The sequence below is a fragment of the Myotis daubentonii genome, chromosome 4 (assembly GCF_963259705.1).
Source record: "Myotis daubentonii chromosome 4, mMyoDau2.1, whole genome shotgun sequence".
NCBI lineage: Eukaryota > Metazoa > Chordata > Mammalia > Chiroptera > Vespertilionidae > Myotis > Myotis daubentonii.
The window spans coordinates 14,809,288-14,828,733 of NC_081843.1; the positions used below are offsets into that span (position 1 = coordinate 14,809,288).

At 47.2% G+C, this 19,446-nt stretch overlaps 1 protein-coding gene and 1 long non-coding RNA gene across 2 annotated transcripts in view; one reads left to right on the forward strand and one right to left on the reverse strand.

Annotated features, from left to right (window-relative positions):
• Positions 1–19,446, reverse strand: part of PDPK1 (3-phosphoinositide dependent protein kinase 1) — a 96,055-nt gene that overhangs the window by 59,399 nt on the left and 17,210 nt on the right.
• On the forward strand, positions 8,787–17,589 carry LOC132232958 (uncharacterized). Its single transcript, XR_009452522.1, has 3 exons — positions 8,787–9,462; positions 16,100–17,183; positions 17,338–17,589. It is a non-coding gene; the product is annotated as an uncharacterized LOC132232958 (long non-coding RNA).

Here is a 19,446-nt window from a genome sequence, read left to right on the forward strand (position 1 = left end):
GGCCCCGCGATCGTGGGCTCCGCTTTAGGCCCAGGCAAGGGACCCCTAGCTCCTGGGACTGCCAGCTTCGACCGTGCCTAGCTCCCATCGCTGGCTCCACCCCTACTTCCTGCTATCACTGGCCAGGGCGGAAAAGGCACCTGATTCTCCGATCATGGCTGGGGGGCAGGGCAAAGGCAGCCCTGCCCCCCAGCTCTTAGCTCCCCCCTGGGTTTCCGATCACTGTCAGTGGCAGGGGGCTTCTTCCTGCTTTCCCTTTTGCCTCCCTGGATTGTGCCTACATATGCAAATTAACCGCCATCTTGTTGGCAGTTAACTGCCAATCTTAGTTGGCAGTTAACTGTCAATCATAGTTGGCAGTTAACTGCCAATCATAGTTGGCAGTTAATTTGCATATAGCCCTGATTAGCCAATGAAAAGGGTATCATCGTACGCCAATTACCATTTTTCTCTTTTATTAGATAGGATAGCTGTATCACGTATGACTGCATTAAATTATAATAAGAACTCATTCAAATCTCTAAATCACCAAGACTTTTAAAGAAGAAATAGGCAAGGAACAGGCACCAAAATACTTCAAGTAACCAAGAGATGAAAACATACACAGTAGTCAAAGATAATTTTTTAAAATATATATTTTATTGATTTTTTACAGAGAGGAAGGGAGAGAGATAGAGAGTTAGAAACATTGATGAGAGAGAAACATTGATCAGCCGCCTCCTGCACACCTCTCACTGGGGATGTGCCCGCAACCAAGGTACATGCCCTTGACCGGAATCGAACCTGGAACCTTTCAGTCTGCAGGCCGATGTTCTATCCACTAAGCCAAACCGGTTACGGCTCAAAGATAATTTAAAGCAACTAGAGCCCTGGCCAGGTACTCAGTTGGTTAGAGCATCATCCTGATATGCCAAGGTTGTGAGTTCAATCTCTGGTTAAGGCACATGTATGCAAGAAGCAACCAATGAATGCGTAAATAAGTGGAACGACAAATCAATGTTTCTCTCTCTCTCTCTCTTCCTTCCTCCTTCTCTAAAAATCAATAAATAAAAATTACCAAAAAAACACACATTAAAGCAAAGAGGCAGCATGGTAAATTTTCAACTAGGGAGAATAAATAAATAGATAAGAATGATTAAATGTTTTCAATACACAGAAACACCCAATGCTGGCAAGACCAGAATAAAGCAAGTATATTCCTACAAGTACAGCTGGCACCATAAACCTGTGTTGCTGTTAAAATGTTTCTGGAAAGCAATTTGATAATTTGTCCATAAAGTGATAACAGAACAGTTGTCAATGAGTTATAGAAATGCTGAACAAAAGTGGCTATAAATACAGTTAAAAATTTAGGTTGGAATTAAGAAAGGATGAAATAGCGTCAAATCAGAAATACATAGAAGTTGTGCCCACAACCATAAAAAATATTTTCTAGCTCTGACCCTGAAGTGTTTCAGCAGTGACATCATTAGCCTACTCATCATCAGATTGTTATAGAACAATATGAAGTGAACTCAGAGCATCCAGAGCATCCAGATCTGTTTCTAATAGTACTTCCCATTAAAAGAACCAGGACAGCATTTGACTCTATGTCTTGGAACAGAAGAAAGATAATCAATATGATCCAAGAATCCCTTGCTGGGACTGAAAACAAGGTGCTGTCACAAATTGTGGAAGCAGGGAAGCTGGCCTGTAGAGGCCACTACTGGCCAAGTTGTGCTGTAAACACTAAAAAGAGATCAGTTAAGTACAGATAATTAGAATAAGCTGAAATAGGAAAAAATCACGACTCTGTAACAATACACACAGGTACATCAAAACAACAGAATGCTTAATTTTATAAATCTGAATAGCTAAGAGAGTGGAGCCATACAAAGCTGTTCCTTGTATAGTGTATATACTTGTTCATAAAGGACAGACAAAAATATTCCTCTTTCCACTTAAATTGGGAAGGGAAAAACAGAAAACTATGAAAAAGTCAGAGTCCTATAGAAACTGCATCAAGAACAGGAAAGACAGGTAGGCACAAAGTAATCAACAGTGTGCAGCGGGTGACAGCTCAGCCACCACAAGAGATGATGTTCATCTTGAGGTGTGTAAAACACATAACAAAGTCAAAACCAAAGCTAAACAGTACATCCTGTAACCCAAACACGATGAGCATGGAGGTGGAGAACGGAGGCAGCAGATGGCAAGAACAGGCAGGAGGCTGGGCAGTACCGCAGTGCCATATAAACCTCGGCTCCACGTGGCCCGCAAGCTCAAGCAGTGTCACCACAGAATACACATCACGTCGCTGTTCCCAACCAAGAAGCCATCATCAAGAACTTTGGAGCTGCACCGCAGCCAAGAGGAGTCAGGTTTCTTTTACTTAAAGGTCTGCTAAGATCATTGTAACTCCAGGCAAAGTATGAAATTATGAATGAATCAACCAAACACAGTATCAATGAACTATTAGGAGATTATAACTAATTGACTTTGTAAAAAACATCTAAGACAGTGGTCGGCAAACTCAGTAAACAGAGCCAAATATCAACAGTACGACGATTGAAATTTCTTTTGCGAGCCTAATTTTTTAAACTTAAACTATATAGGTAGGTACACTGTTATTAACTTAATTAGGGTACTCCTAAGGCTTCGGAAGAGCCACACTCAAGGGACCAAAAAGCCGCATGTGGCTCACGAGCTGCAGTTTGCCTACCACGGATTTAAGAGAATCTGATATTAAATGAGGCAGCCAGCCGTACATATCCTCTAGCTGGAATGGGAGCCCAAAGTGCCACATTTACTTAAAGAAAACTGTTTTCTCCAATACCCCTATGGCTCTGCAGTAAGTCAAGTGTGCCTTATACATTTTATAAATACTCCATCTCCCAGGAGGTACCAAAGGTTGGACCACGCTCTGAGGTTCAGTCAGTACTTTAACCCTTTGTGGTCATTTGTCTACTCTCAGCCACCAAAGCTTTTTTACCGTTCCGGTCGTATGTCTGCTCTCAGCCACCACAGCAAGGAACCGTACGAATCTTAACTCCATTCATGTATCAGTTCATAATTTCTCTGAAAGCTCTTAAGTGTCTAAGCAACCCTGTCATGAACCAAAACATTGCCCCAACAAATCAGAGATATCGAAACTCAATATAAACAAACGCGGTCGTTCCACACTCGCCATGCAAAACACCGTGGAGAGTCAGTCGCCTTTTGAGAGTAAAGAAATCGACAAGCTTCGGAGATACTTCGCAGAATTTCAAAAAAGCTTTACAAATTACGTTTAACTATAATTAGGCATTCTCGCTTGTTAAGATACTTCAAAATAATACTCCAAAATGGCAAAAAGAAAGTTACCAAAAGAAGTGTACTGCGAATCTGAAAGTTAATGATGAAGAGTTTTATTTTGGCACCTTGAATACTGACACTGACGTAGAAAGTGATAACGTTTGTAGTGATTCTACCAGTAGTGACGTAGTTCCAAAAAAGAATTAATAAATCTTGTTTATCCTTCATAATCTTGCATGTTATGTATCACTGCTCTTTCAATGGAAATTAATTCTGACCAGTACGACACCCATGTCCAAATTTAATACGACCGCAAAGGGTTAATAATTTGTCCCTATAAGCGAAGTATATAATCACAACAGAAGTACATTTAAAGTCAATTACTTACCTGGAGATCAGCAGAAACTTTTTAAAATTTTTTATTGACTAAGGTATTACATATGTGTCCTTATCCCCCATCGCCCCTCCTCCCCCCATCCCCACTCATGCCCTCACCTCCCTGGTGTCTGTGTCCATTGGTTAGGCTTATTAGGTGTATCCGTTAGTAATGTGGATTTTTGAAATCAAAGAAAACACAGTAATTTCAAGAGAAACATCAAGTGTTTTATTCAAAGTAATGTCCATCGCTAGCTACACATTTCCCCCATCTTTCAGGTAATTTGTGGATACCGTCCCAATAGAACTTTTCTTGTTTTGAAGCAAACCATTCAGAGACCCAATTTTCCACTTCTTCGTACGTTTTGAAGTGCTGCTCAGAAAGTGTGTGTGTGCCATCTATCGGAACAAGTGGTAATCTGAAGGAGCAAGACCTGGTGAATACAGTGGGTTGGTTAATATTTCCCAGGCAGTATCTTTTAACATGTCTTTAACTGGTTTTCAAGTGTGTGATGGTGCATTATCATGAAGCAAAATTGCTTTGCCGTGTCTTCTGGCACATTCTGGTCATTTCACGATCAAAGCGTGGTTCGAACTGATCATTTGTTGTCGGTAGCGATCAGTATTAACGGTTTCACCTGGTTTTAGAAGCTCACAATACACCACACCTTCCTGATCCCACCAAACGCAGAGCATTGTCTTCTTTCAGAAGCTATTTGGCCTTGCAGTTCATGTTGATGGTTGACCTGGATCAACCCATGATTTTGTGCATTTGGGATTCTCAAAATAAGTCCACTTTTCATCGCCAGCCACAATTCGATGCAAAAAGACTTTCTTTCGTGCCATTGAAGCAACATTTTATGATGACTTTTCGGTTTTCCATTTGTCTTTCGTTCAGTTGATGTGGCACCCATTTTCCTTCCTTTAAAATCTTTCCCATTGCTTCTAAACGATCGGAAACTGTTTGCTGAGCAACCTTTAATCTTTCTGCAAGTTGTTTTTGCGTTTGACACACATCTTCATCTAATAATGCTTGTAATTGTTGGTCTTCAAACTTTTTCGGTTGACCTGGACGTTCTTTGTCTATCACATCGAAATCATCACTTTTAAAGTGTTGAAACCAGCGTTCACAAGTATCTTGAGGTGGAGCATGTTCACCATAAGCTTCCCGAAGTATACGATAGCTTTCAGCAGCACTTTTCTTCAAAATAAATGAATTAAAACTTCCCGCAAATGCTCTTTTTTTGGGCACGAAATTCAACATTTTTAAGCGTAAAAATATCTATGGTGTTAACACCTTCAGAAAATTTGACATATGAAGTTTTGAAGCTTGTTGTCAATACAACAAAATAGCTTACATATCAAATCGCATATATATCAACATATGCGTAACTCCATCTTTTGAAAAAAAGCTGCATTATTAACCGGTACACCTAGTCTATGCATGCATGCAAGTTCTGTGGTTCATATCTCACCCTTACCTCCACCTACCCCTACCTTCCCTCTGAGGTTCGACGGTCTGATCGATGCTTCTCTGTCTCTGGATCTGTTTTTGTTCATCAGTTTATGTTGTTCATTATATTCCACAAATGAGTAAGATCATGTGATATTTATCTTTCTCTGACTGGCTTATATGGTTTAGCACAGCTGTAGGCAAACTATGGCCCGCGGGCCGGATCCGGCCCGTTTAAAATGAATAAAACTATTGAAAAAAAAGACCGTACCCTTTTATGTAATGATGTTTACTTTGAATTTATATTAGTTCACACAAACACTCCATCCATGCTTTTGTTCTGGCCCTCCGGTCCAGTTTAAGAACCCATTGTGGCCGTCGAGTCAAAAAGTTTGCCCACCCCTGGTTTAGCATAATGTTCTCCAGTTCCATCCATGCTGTTGCAAATGGTAAGAATTCCTTCTTTTTTACAGCAGCGTGCTATTCCATTGTGTAGATGTACCAGTTTTTTAAGACACTCATCTGCTGATGGGCACTTAGGCTGTTTCCAAATCTTAGCTATGGTAAATTGTATTGCTATGAACATAGGGGTGCATATGTCCTTTCTGATTGGTGTTTTAGTTTTTTGGGGTATATTCCTAGAAGTGGGATCACTGGGTCAAATGGGAATTCCATTTTTAGTTTTTTGAGGAAACTCCATACTGTTCTCTACAGTGGCTGCACCAGTCTGCATTCCCACCAGCAGTGCACTAGGGTTCCTTTTTCTCTGCATCCTCGCCAGCACTTGTCATTTGTTGATGATAGCCATTCTGACAGGTGTGAGATGGTACCACATTTAAAAAGTATCTATTTAGGTCCGTTGCCCATTTTTTGATTGGGTTGTTTATCTTCCTTTTGTTAAGTTCTATGAGTTCCCTGTAAATGTTGGAGATTAAACCCTTATCAGTGATATCATTGGCAAATATGTTCTCCCAGGCAGTGGGCTTTCTTGTTTTGTTGATGGTTTCTTTTGCTGTACAGAAGCTTTTTATTTTGATGTAGTCCCATTTGTTTATTTTCTCTTTAGTTTCCATTGCCCTAGGAGCTGTACCGGTGAAGATATTGCTTCGGCATATGTCTGAGATTTTTCTGCCTGTGGATTCCTCTAGAGCAGAAACTTTTTGTCCTCAGAGGCAGTGGTAAATGGGAAAGAGGTCAGTCACCAGGCTGAGGCCCATCACGATCCATGATAGGCCTGGACTGTCCTCACCAGCTAGGCCAGTTACACTATGCGTGAGAGCTGTACACACAGAGCACTGAGCACCGCACTGGGTTCTCATTACACACTCAAGGGGGAAATGCTCCTTGGGCTTCCAGGGTCATCCTTGAGTGCAAAGCCTCAGGCCCAGGACTGAAGAGAAGGACTGCGTGACCTGAAGGAACACACGCAAGAGTAGGGAAGCAGAAGGAGTCAGCGCTTCACACAGAGTCCTGAGCACTATAGCACTGTTGCCATCTACCTGGCCATATGCCTGCTAGGTGGCCATCACTGCCCCCACAGGATGAAGGGAGAACACTACCTATGCCATGCCCCACAACACCTGTTCCCCCTCTTCCCCCAACAGTGTGTAAATCAGATTAACATGGGCCTGTTTACAGGCCTCATCTAAACCTGTGTGCCCAGCATTATGTCAAGCAAGGCTCAAGGAAACAATGAAAGAGGCACACAGGACAGTGACAGATGTTTTTAATTCATAACTGACAAATGAACTACTGAATAAAATGTCAAACATGAAGTTTTTAAATAACAAAATGTGATGGATTGATTCATGGACCTGGAAAAATGTTATTATACATCACATGTTTCTGGATGAAAGACGATCCAGCAAAGGCACCGACATATCTGTCACATAAAGGTCTTTGGCACAGTCCATTGCTTCTTTTCAGTAGGCAGAACCTCAATTCTGGGAGGTATCATAAGTGACATCCAAGAGCAGTGAGGAGTTTCCCAAAGGGTCAGCTTCAATGGCTGAGGGGACTGGGCACAGCAGGCAGGAGGTATCTGCGAGTCCATAGGAAAAGGGGGCCCTGAAGACCTGGGTGTGACCACCATCAAACAGACAACCCTGTTCTCACTCTTGGAGGGCCTTAACACAATGACGATGGCCTCAGGAGCACTTGCCAAGACAAGTTATCTTCAGCTCAAGCTTCCTCACTGCTAACTGAACAAGTGCTCAGGCCATGGAGAGAAGTTCCCCAAAGACAATGGGAAGGTTAAGTTTAATGAGACTTGTTTATAAACATGTGTTTCTGAGAGCTTTCTTTTCTTTTTATCAAAGTGGTATCTTTGATTTAAAAAAAAAAAAAAAATGGTCTCCAGAACAGATCTTCAAAAGAGAGCACTGCCTCAGAAAATGAAGGTTTACACCCAATCTGGGGTAGGCCAACCTTGAATGCAGGTGCCAACCAGGTGGGTGGCCCTTGGTACTCACCTCTGCCCATTCCCAGGTTCCATGGCTGGACCTGACCCAACAGACCCAGTGACTTGCAGCAGCAACTGGCCACCCACTAAGGAGGGACGAAGTAGAACATTGTGCTCACTTCCTTTCTGACACCTCTCCACACATGAGGATGGTAAGTGTCATGGACACTAGAGCAGGTGAGAGAGGAGACAGGTGGTGAGACAAACACTGAGATTTGAAAAGCAAAAAGTGTTTTATTGTTACTAATGGTGCTGGGGTGGCAGACAGTGAGACATGATTCAGGCAGAAAGAGCAAAAGAGATGGCATTGCAGAGCTGCCCTTCTCTCTGCAGAATTTAAGTGTCAGAAGTGCTGCTTCGTGTCCACATGTGTGGATGTAGAGGACTGCAAGCTTGATGCTGCAGCAGCCCAGCCCCCAAAACTGGTCAGACCAAATGTGCTACCAAAGCTGCTTATTGAGTGAGCCTGCATATCCAGTACATGAGTGTGAGCCTTAGAACAGGCAATAGGCTATGTCCTGTGGCTACTCCCAACCTAGGGTTCATCCTGGGAACTGCCGAGGCTATACCTTAATACAATCCATTAGGAGGGAGCCTCAGGAAGTCTGGAGCCCCTGATGAGTATTTTATCCCAGTGGTTCTCAACTGGGACAATTGTGCCTCCACGCTCCCCAAACCTTGGCAATGTCTGGTGACATTTTGATTGCCATAACTGGAGAAGGGAAAAAGTGTTACTGGCATTTAGTACATCGAGGAAAGGATACTATAGTATACAACAATAAACAGGACAGTTCCCACTTGAGAGATCCTGATCTACTCTGTAGACTGTACCCTCCCTCCCACAGGAAGAACCCCACCAAGTGTTCAGTGACGACCATCAAAGCACTCAGCAGTAGGCCAGGCCCTTTGTGCAGTGAGAACCCGAACCACCCCTCAGAGCAGGAGAGAGAAAGAAACCTAAGCACAGGAAGCTGAGATCCAGAGGTAGCTGTGGCAGGTTGAAAAAGGCATGTTTAAATATCCTAAGGCTGTGAATGGGAAACAATAAGAAACTTACACCCATGACCTAAGCAGTTTAAAATGGCAGTATTAATGAGGCTTTGCAGTAAGACTGCCAACCAGAGCTGCAACTTTACATTGAGAAATACCGTACTGAGCAGAAGGAGGCACTCACGGCCCTCCAGAGCCAAATGGGCATTCAGGAAGCTCAAGAGGGGTGTAAGCAAGGGGCCAAGAGAGCTGGAGGAAGCTGAGGTGGGAGTGGGCACACCTCTAATGAGGGTGAGAGGACTCAACTCCCTCAGTAGCCACATGCACATTCCACTCCCAAGAGGGTAAAACACCAACCTGGCAAAGATGCACTCATCTCAATGTCTCAGCACAACCCCTTGCCCCTGGGAAAGCAGTCCCGTCACTCCAGCAGCCACAGAGCTGAAGCCCAAGGACACATTGCCAGGCGCAAGCACTTGCTTTCTTTTTCAGTTCTGCCTGGACTCCTGGCTCAACACATCCAAGTCGGGGCTGCAACTCTGCTCGACATTGCTGTTTCCAAACGCCAGCCTATGACATTTCACTTCCCATAAGATTACACCCAATAATTTCTGATTTACATTCCTATGGATTTTTTTTCCTTTTTTTTTTTTTAAATTAATGAAGCAAACTCAACGCAGAGCAGGGATTTGAAAAGCACAGCTAGGAGCTTTTTTCTTTGCCACAAAGAATGCCCTGATTATCCCACAATAAAACAAGCCACTGCAGAATGAGAATATATCCAGCCAGGAAACTGGACGTGAGGAAAAGCATCTGGACACATACAGCCTGGCCTGGAACAGCTGCTCCCATGGGGACTCACCTCTCTTGAAAAGAACCACCCTCCCCGTCCCCCGACAGCAGGTAAAAGGTATTAAGATTTAAACCTGTGCAGCAACATGGAATCAAAAACAAATTTATCAATCGATATTTTACATGCAAACAACCCGAATCTTTTTTTATATAAATACTAGAGGCCCGGTGCACAAAAATTTGTGCACTCGGGGGAAGGGGGTTCCCTCAGCCCGGCCTGTGCCCTCTCATGTCTGGGACCCCTTGGGAGATAACGACCTGCTGGCTTAGGCCTGCTCCCGGGTGGCAGAGGGCAGGCCCAATCCCTAGGTGCAGCCCCTGGTCAGGCTCAGAGCAGGGCCGATTGGGGAGTTGGGGCGCCGCCCCTGTCATGCACAGAGCAGGGCGGATCGGGAGGTTGCAATGCCACCCTCAGTCACGCTCAGGGTAGGGCTGATTGGGAGGTTGGGGCACCGCCCCGTCATACTCAAGGCAGGGTGGATGGGGAGGTTGCGGCGCCACCCCGTCACGCACAGAGCAGGGCCAATCAGGGGGTTGGGGAGTTCCCCGCTGTCACTCACAGAGTAGGGCCGATCAGGGGGTTGGGGAGCTCCCCCCTGTCACTCACAGAGTAGTAGGGCCGATAGGGGAGTTGGGGCACCGGCCCCTGTCACACACAGAACAGGGCCAATCAGGGGGTTGGGGCACTGCCCCCTGTCACTCACAGAGCAGGGCCCATCAGGGGGGTTGGGGCTCTGTACCCTGTCACGCACAGAGCAGGGCCCATCAGGGGGTTGGGGCACCGCCCTCTATCACCCACAGAGCAGGGCCGATCAGGGGGTTGGGGCGCCGCCACTCTCACACTCAGGGCAGGGCCGATGGGGAGGTTATGGCTCTACCCCATCACAGACAGAGCAGGGCCCGTGGGGGGTTAGGGGGGAGAGGTTGGGGCGCCACACCCTGTCACACACAGAGCCGCAGGGCGATCAGGGGGTTGTGGAGCTCCCCCCTACCAGGCACAGAGCAGGGCTGATCAGGAGGTTGGGGCGCCTTCCCCTGTCACAAACAGAGCAGGGTGGATAGGGAGGTTGTGACCCCGCCCCCTGTCACACACAGAGCCGCAGGGCGATCAGGGGGTTTGGGCGCTGCCCCCTGTCACACTGATCCCAGTGCCGGGAGGCCTCGCGGCTCCACTGATCCCAGTGCTGGGAGGCATATTACCCTTTTACTATATAGGGTAGAGGCCTGGTGCACGGGTGGGTGCCGGCTGGTTTGCCCTGAAGGGTGTCCTGGATCAGGGTGGGGGTCCCCACTGGGGTGCCTGGCCAGCCTGGGTGAGGGGATGATGGCTGTTTGCAGCTGGTCACACATCCTTCAGGGTGGGGGTCCCCACTGGGGTGCCTGGCCAGTCTGGGTGAGGGGCTGAGGGCTGTTTTCAGGCTGGGGGTGACTGAAGCTCCCAACTGCTCCTTTTTTTCTTTTTCTTTTTTTATTCTGGGCCAGCTTTAGCTTTGAGGCTTGGCTCCAGCTCTTAGGCCTCCACTGCTGAAAGTAGGTTTCTGGCCTTTGCTTACAATGTTGCAATCCTGCTGGCTGAAGCCCGGCGGACTAAAGCAGGTTTCTGGGGTTTTGTTTAGCTTCTATATTTATTACATAGTTGCTTAGAGTTGCAGCTCAGAGGCCTGTAGCGGCAGGCGGGGAACGTTGGAGTCCTCCATCACTGAAGCAAGCAAGCCTCATGTTAGTTTCAAGCTGCCTGGCTGCCGGCCGCCATCTTGGCTGGCAGTTAATTTGCATATTGCCCTGATTAGCCAATGGGAAGGGTAGTGGTCATACGCCAATTACCATGTTTCTCTTTTATTAGATAGGACTAGAGGCCCGGTGCACAAAAATTTGTGCACTTGGGTGCGGGGGGGAAGTCCCTCAGCCTGGTCTGTGCCCTCCTGCAGTCTGGGACCCCTCGGGGGATGACCACCTGCTGGCTTAGGCCCGCTCCCCAGGGGATTGGGCCTAAGTTGGCAATCAGACATCACTCTGGCAGCCTGGGAGCCCTCAGGGGATGTCCACTTGCCAGCAGGGAGCAGGCCTAAGCTGCAGTCTCACATCCTTAGTGCTGCTGAGGCGGGAGAGGCTCCCACCACCACCACTGTACTGGCAGCCGTCAGCCTGGCTTGTGGCTGAGCAGAGCTCCCCCTGTGGGAGCGCACTGACCACCAGGGGGCAACTCCTGCATTGAGCGTCTCTCCCTTGGTGGTCATTGTGTGTCAGAGTGAACAGTCATTCCCAGTCTTTCTGCTATTAGGGTCAGTTTGCATATTACCCTTTTATTATATAGGATAGAGGCCTGGTGCACAGGTGGGGGCCGGCTGGTTTGCCCTGAAGGGTGTCCCGGATCAGGGTGGGGGTTCCGCTGGGGTGCCTGGCCAGCTTCAGTGAGGGGCTGATGGGTGTTTGCAGGCTGGTCACACCCCTATCAGGGTGGGGGGTCCCCACTGTGGTGCCTGGCCAGCCTGGGTGAGGGGCTGAGGGCTGTTTGCAGCTGCTCACACCCCCTTCAGGGTGGGGGTCCCCACTGGGGTGCCTGGCTAGCCTGGGTGAGGGGTTGATGGCTGTTTGCAGGCTGCTCAAACCCCCTTCAGGGTGGGGGTCCCTACTTGGGTGTATGGCCAGCCTGGGTGAGGGGCTGATGGCTGTTTGAGGCTGGTCAAGCCCCGCCCCAGTGGGGACCCATCCCCCATGGAGGTTTGGCCTGCCTGGGTGAGGGGCTGATGGCTGTTTGCAGGCTGGCCACACCCCCTTTAGAATGGGGGGTCCCCACTGGGGTGCCTGGCCAGTGTGGATGAGGGGCTGAGGGCCATATTCAGGCTAGCCAAGCCCCCCAGTGACGGAAGCTCCCAGCCTCTCTTTTTTCTTTTTTATTCCGGGATTTATTTACCTTCTATAATTGAAACTTTGTAGCCTTGAGAGGAGCTCAGAGCTGGCCAGGGCAGGCGGGAGGGAAGCCTCCTGCTCGCTCCAGCTCCATGGCCACAGCCGGCTGAAAGCAGGTATCTGGGGTTTATTTACCTTCTATAATTGAAACTTCGTTGCTTTGAGTGGAGCTCAGAGCCGCCCACGGAAGGAAGCTTGGCTTCCTCCATCATTGGGGCAACCAAGCTTCCTACTTGCTCCAGCTCCGTGGCTGACGGCTGCCATCTTGGCTGGGTTAATTTGCATATAGTCACTCTGATTGGCTGGTGGGCATGGCTTAAGGCATAGCAAAGGTACAGTCAATTTGCATGTTTGTCTTTTATTAGTGTAGATATATTTTTCTTTTTTTAAAATCTTTATTGTTCAGATTATTACATTTGTTCCTCTTTTCCCCCCCATAACTCCCCTCCTCCCAGTTCCCACCCTACCCTCCGCCCTTACTCCCCACCCACAGTCCTCATCCATAGGTGCACGATTTTTGTCCAGTCTCCTCCCGCATCCCCCACACCCCTTTCCCCCCGCCTGCAAGAATAGGCAGTCCATTCCCTTTCTATGTCCCTGATTCTATTATAATCACCAGTTCATTCTGTTCATCAGATTATTTATTCACTTGATTTTTAGATTCACTTGTTGATAGATGTGTATTTGTTGTTCATAATTTGTATCTTTACCTTTTTCTTCTTCTTCCTCTTCTTAAAGAATACCTTTCAGCATTTCATATAATACTGGTTTGGTGGTGATGAACTCCTTTAGCTTCTTCTTGTCTGTGAAGGTCTTTATCTGACCTTCAATTCTGAATGATAGCTTTGCTGGATAAAGTAATCTTGGTTGTAGGTTCTTGGTATTCATCACTTTGAATATTTCTTGCCACTCCCTCCTGGCCTGCAAAGTTTCTGTTGAGAAATCAGCTGACAGTCATATGGGTATTCCCTTGTAGGTAACTGGGTTTCTTTCTCTTGCTGCTTTTAAAATTCTCTCTTTGTCTTTTGCTCTTGGCATTTTAATTATGATGTGTCTTGGTGTGGTCCTCTTTGGATTTCTTTTGTTTGGGGTTCTCTGCGCTTCCTGGACTTGTAAGTCTATTTCTTTCACCAGGTAGGGGAAGTTTTCTGTCATTATTTCATCAAATAGGTTTTCAATATCTTGCTCTCTCTCTTCTTCTGGCACCCCTATAATTCGGATGTTGGTACACTTGAAGCTGTCCCAGAGGCTCCTTACACTATCTTCGTATTTTCGGATTTTTTCATTTTGCTTTTCCGGTTGGGTGTATTTTGCTTCTTCGCATTTCAAATCTTTAACTTGATCTTTGCGCTCCTCTGATCTGCTGTTGGGAGTCTGTATAATATTCTTTATTTCAGTCAGTGTATGCTTCATTTCTAGTTGGTCCTTTGTCACAACATCGAGGGTCTCGTTAGATTTCTTGAGGATCTCACTATATTTATTGGCAGTCTCACCAGTCTTTTTGAGGGCCTTACTAAATTTATCGGCGGCTTCTAGACAGTTCTTGAGAGATCTTAAAAGTGTGGTTTTGAGCTCTATATCCAGCATTTTGCCTTCCTCCATTTCTGTCCTGTTTCTTTGTCTCCGCATTTTTTATGCTTTCTTGGTACACCTCCTAGTGGTCTTTGTGCGCCGTCTTGTTGTAGTTAAGCCTTGATTGTTGTAGGTAACACTGGGGAGTATTTGACCTCCAGGCCAACTGGCTGTGAGAATCAGCTGTGTCTGCAGTGGGAGAACTTCTGTCCTCTAGGTAGGTGCTAATCTAGCCTTTGCCTGAGGCTAACCAGCAAATGCCTCTGTGCAGGGATTGGGCAGGGCGGGTCCCAGGGGATCAACAGGGCGGGCTGAGTGAGCAGTTATGGCTGAGAAAGCAGTTATGGCTGCTCTCAGTCCCGTCCCCAGAGGCTCTGGCTCTCAGTGTCCCAGCGACCACTGCAAGTACCTCGGAGAGAAAGCTGCCCTCGAGTTCCGACCGATGCCAGACAGTCCCACTTCTCACGTTTGAGTCTGGGTCCCCAGAGACTCGCCTGGAACTGGAGCCCAGAGCCTGAGACCCCTCCCGATTGAAAACGACAACCACGCCCTCAGCCGCCAGTCCGCTCCGCACGCACCTTCGACCCTTAGTATTTTACTTCCGTACTGCGCCTCCTCTGAGTGTCGGTATGCTTTTCTCTTTCCTTCTAGTTGTAGAATTTCCCCTCAGCCAGCTTTCTGTGGTTCTGGGTAATGTCCATTCAGTCTTTTAGTTGTATTTTTGAAGTGGTTGTGCGAGGCAGCATTTTCCGGTGTTTACATATGCCGCCATCTTGGTTTCTCCCTAGTGTAGATATATTTTTCAAATAGACTTTTGATTCAGGTCATCATGGAAAACATCCCAAACTTCAAATCCAAAATTTTTGGTTGGTGTGAAGAAAGCTAGACAAGTTCTGTTTCTTCTCTTGGTGGAATAATAAAAATGCAAATGAATCATTGTTTAAAAAAAAAAAAAGATATAAACCTGTGTCTATATTCTTAGCATTGTACCCTGTGGGTGGTTCTAGGATCGAGATCTTGTGTGTTCTTCATACTTTACAGAGTCTGTCACAAGATAAAGGTATGAGCCAAGGTTTTTCCCACCTGTAAACACAAATGCACTTGATGCTAAGTTTACCTTTACAAGATGCCTGGCAAGTTCACTCAGCCCAAAGCACAATTCCGATGAGGTTGAAAGGTGTTCCTAAGCCTCTCCTTTTAGGGACACATGCCACCTTACTACAAGTTAACATACACTAGTCAGTCACCTTACCTTTGTTGTTGGCAGCTGGCTGACACCATCAGCATGCTCTGCGAGTGCAGAATGCTCTGGGGCCTGAGTGGAGTCGTGCCTGCATTGGTTGGGGGGACCACAGTGCGAGGAGAGAACAGGGAGCGTGCAGAGATGCAGGAAGATGAGGAAGGTGGCCCTCTGGCCAGGAGGAGAAGCAAGGAGAGGATGCTGGCAGCACCCATGGTCCACAAGCACCATTCCTCTCCACCTCGAATTCCCAGGACTCCAAGAGTCACCCCAGGAACCTCTCTAGCCACCCTCGCCTGCTACACCCAGCTCAGCAGGCATATCTTGTTTTTGCCACAGTTATAGCATGTCCCACGATTCCATATCCTCAGCCCTGGGGAGTTCAGCGGGAGCTCTGAGACATTAACTTGCCCAGTGCAGACAACTCAGGCTGTGGAGTGACTTCTCTAAGGACACCTGACCCTTCAAAGCCACGGTTTTCCGGGTATTTCATTAAAAAAATATATGCACTCATTTTATTCATCAGAGTTCCTTAAAAGAGGTAAATCAACTATGCTATTAACCCAAATATTCAACAAACATGGCCACTGTGCCAGCCATGGTCCCACAACACAGCCTTAGGCAAACATGGTCCCTGCCCCTATGAGCTACATCTTAATGGGGTGACAAGCCCGACGTCATTTACAGAACTAGCTGGGTAAAGTTGTGAGGGTGGATATGGCAGAGCTGGACAAGTGCTGGGGGAACAGAGCAGCCCCCTGGCTGCTGTGGTCCACAGCATGGGTTGGTGAGGGGAGCTTGGAGGGAGCGTTGAAGGGCTGTAGTACTGTTCAGAAGCGGGTGATGGAGGCTCAGATGGTGCTGCAATGGCCAGGAAAGGGATACTAAAGTTCAAAAAGTGAAATGTAGTTAAGAGCTAATCACGCAAAACTTTAAAGCATTTTTTAAAGTTTTGCTTTCCTCTATGTTTCAGATTCAACGCAGCAGCCTTCACGAGCCAGAAGGAAAAACCAGTCATTTTGAAATCAACATCCAAGGGAGGATAGAAAGAACTCTGGAGTTTGGAAATGACAACAACAGATGATCACACACACACACACACACCCCTGCTTCTCCGTCACATGCTTTATGTGACATGGCAGCCTCCGCCAGCACCTCACGGCAGCTTTGATGATTTAAGGCAAATGCAGTGCTCTTGAGATCACACTGCTCTTATCCACTTCATCAACAAAGGTTAAGCGAACACCTACTGTGTGCCGCACATTTCTCCTGGGCACTGGAGAGACAGCAAAGAGCAAAACTGAGCCCATGCGCTCAAGAAGCCCACATTTCAGTGGAGTAGAAAGACCCCCCACCCCAAAAATAGAAACCAGATAAAAGTTACAGTGTGTCATATGGTGATAATCACTGTGAGAAAAATACAGCAGGGAAGGGAGAGGGGAGAATTTGGATGGGGTTGGTGTAAATGTACGTCAACAGAGAAGCACTCGCTGGGAAGGTGACATCTGAGGATGTGGGGAAAGCCCTAAGGACACCTGGGGAGAGCTTCCTCCACAGAGGACTAGCCAGTGCCAAGGTCCCAAGGCTGGAGCAGCTCTAGACTCACAGCAGGCCTATACCTCCAGACAAACCCCTGGGTGCCAGGCAGGGACCTCAGCAGCCCTGAAACACCCCTTCTGGACACCTCTACCCACAGCAGTGGGAGCCTGAGAAACAGGGCTGCCCGTGAGGACCCAGCACCTCCTGTCTGATGACAGCCTAACCAAGGCTGTGCTGTCCAGCATCAGTCCAAGGCTGAGATGCTAGTCACTAGACCACCACCGCTGCCAAAGCACGCAGCAGTGTCCCCTGCGCACCACACTATGGGCACGATGACACAGGAACCAGTCACGAGCAGCCTTCCTCCGTCGTGGGACTCCTTCCTGCCTCCGCCACATGAGCCAGCCAAGCACCTCAGCGCAAGACCAGTCTCAGGGACTCTCCCAGATGGAGATGTTTACAGGGTAGACTCAGTGCTTCGTGCTATCTCTTCCCACAGGCATAACTCACTAGCATGGGTATGTTTAATAAATAGCTTTACTTCTGCAATTAAAGAAACGGGTGGTTGCAATATTACCTTGTAAAGCACGTAAGCATCAATTGTGAAATGGAAAGAAAAAGAAAAAAGCCCTCTTCCAGTATGAAAACTCCAAATGTTTATTTATACTATAGGTGTTATTCTAAAAGGCTAATTTTAAAAAGCATCTTGAGAAGGAACTGAGCTGCACAAACAGCATCTGACACCTCCAGGATCTGGAATACACTGCTGACCAGTGGTCATGGGTGGCAGTGAGGGCTCCTTGAGGCATCCCCATCCAGCCTGCCAGCCCACAGGTCCTGTGGGTGAGTCATTCCCTCCCAGCACACCTCTATTGGACTTCTGGTTCCTCAACAGCTTCTGAAATTTCAATCTCAGGAGAGAAAAAAAAATGTAACCCTCATCCAGGGCTATGTTCAGAGGGAAGGAGGGAGGGAGGGAGGGAGGGAGGGAGGGAGAGAGGGAGGGAGAGAGGGAGAGAGGGAGAGAGGGAGAGAGGGAGAGAGGGAGAGGGAGGGAGAGAGACAGGCAGATAAACACTTGGATAGGTGCCTTCCCATATGCAAGCTGATGGGGGATCGAACTTGCAACCTTTTGGTGTACAAAACGACGCTTCACCAACTGAACCACCTGGCCAGAAGTCTCTGGAAAAATTTAAAGCAACAAAACCCTAAGTGAGCCATTCATTTATCCCTGTCCTCCCTAATAAAATGGAGCTGGTCACAGAGACATTCTCAACTACACGGCCCTCTGCCTGGTCCTGCAGGCACCGAGTTACCATGAGAGTTATGATCACTGGCCTTTCTTACACACAGACATGCATGCATCCCACCCCAAATGCAAGCCCTTCTGGGCCATCTGTGGCTCTCCATGGCCACAGCCCTACATCAATGCCACGTCTTTCCCACCAGGAGTCTCCCACAGGCTGTGCCCCAGCCCCACTCTTCTCCCCTACTCCCCACTAACAGCACCACATCCATCTCCCTACTGCCCCTTAGATCGGACCCCTGCTGTGCTTCTCTCTCTTACTCCTATGTGCTCTCAGGACAAGCTTCTGTAACTTCACTGCCGCTGAGAATTGGGGGAGGTGTGCCAATGGCACAGTGCTATCAAGAACAAGGAAGGACGCCCGTTCTCGATGACCTTGGTTAGGAAGCATCAGCCATCGACATCGGCACCTTTGGAGTCTCTGGAAAAGTGGGCCTCACCATGTCCCACAACTCCACTCAAGGTAAACCTTCTACACCCTCTGAGTGTGTCATGGTGAACCTGTAAGTAGGACTGCCACCTGCTGTGCTCACTCCACCTCTTCAGAGCAGGCACAGGGGGCTGTGGAGACCATGACAACCACCCCTTCGCAAGGGCATCTCTGACAGGAAGACAAAGACAAATTTCAAACCACTGACTTCCAAATGAACTTGAAGTAGAGTCATATGTAAACTGGGCATTTTCTGTAGACTTCAATTTATTTCACACAATTTGTAAATAAGAACTTAAGAGCTTTAACTTCTTTGACTTTTTGAGTACTGGGTTCAGCAGTCTCCTCTTAGAAGTAGAAACTCTCAAGGGAAAATTACTTTGAGATCAAATTACATTTTCATAGCCACCGAAAACATTCCAAGGCACAATTTAATTATGGAATACCTTGCTTAGCCACTAAGAGAGTTTAGGAAAATACCAGCATCAAAATATCCAGTATCCAATATTCAAATCTGGTAAAGGTAGCAAACATTTTGGCTGACAAATAGATTGAAATGCAAATGAATTTGGGGCAAGGAAACAAATGACCCAAGGATATTTTTGGATTTCTTTTTCCCCATGCAATCAAGTCTCACAGTAGACACCTCGCCCCCTCCATAGCTGCAGACAACAGCTTCCATCACCCTTAAAAGATTAACTGCCAGGCAGATGGAAGCTGATTTTACAATACAGAACCATGTTTTTTAAATGGCACACCTCCCCTAATTCTCAGAGGCGATGAAGTTACAGAAGCTTGTCCTGAGAGCACATAGGAGGTAAGAGAGAGGAGAGAGGGCTGTGTTGCACTGGGCAGATGAGGAAGTGAGCCCTGAGTCAGCGCCAGGAGGCCAAGGACTTGAATTTGGGAGTACAAGGTTGACTGATGTTTCTCAGATCCCCCTGCATCTTTATCTGTCTCTGTATCTTTCTCTCTTTAGGAAGGATAAAATGCAAATTCAGCAAGGACTTCATATGAAGACTGAGCTTGGGGATGTTGAAGCTAG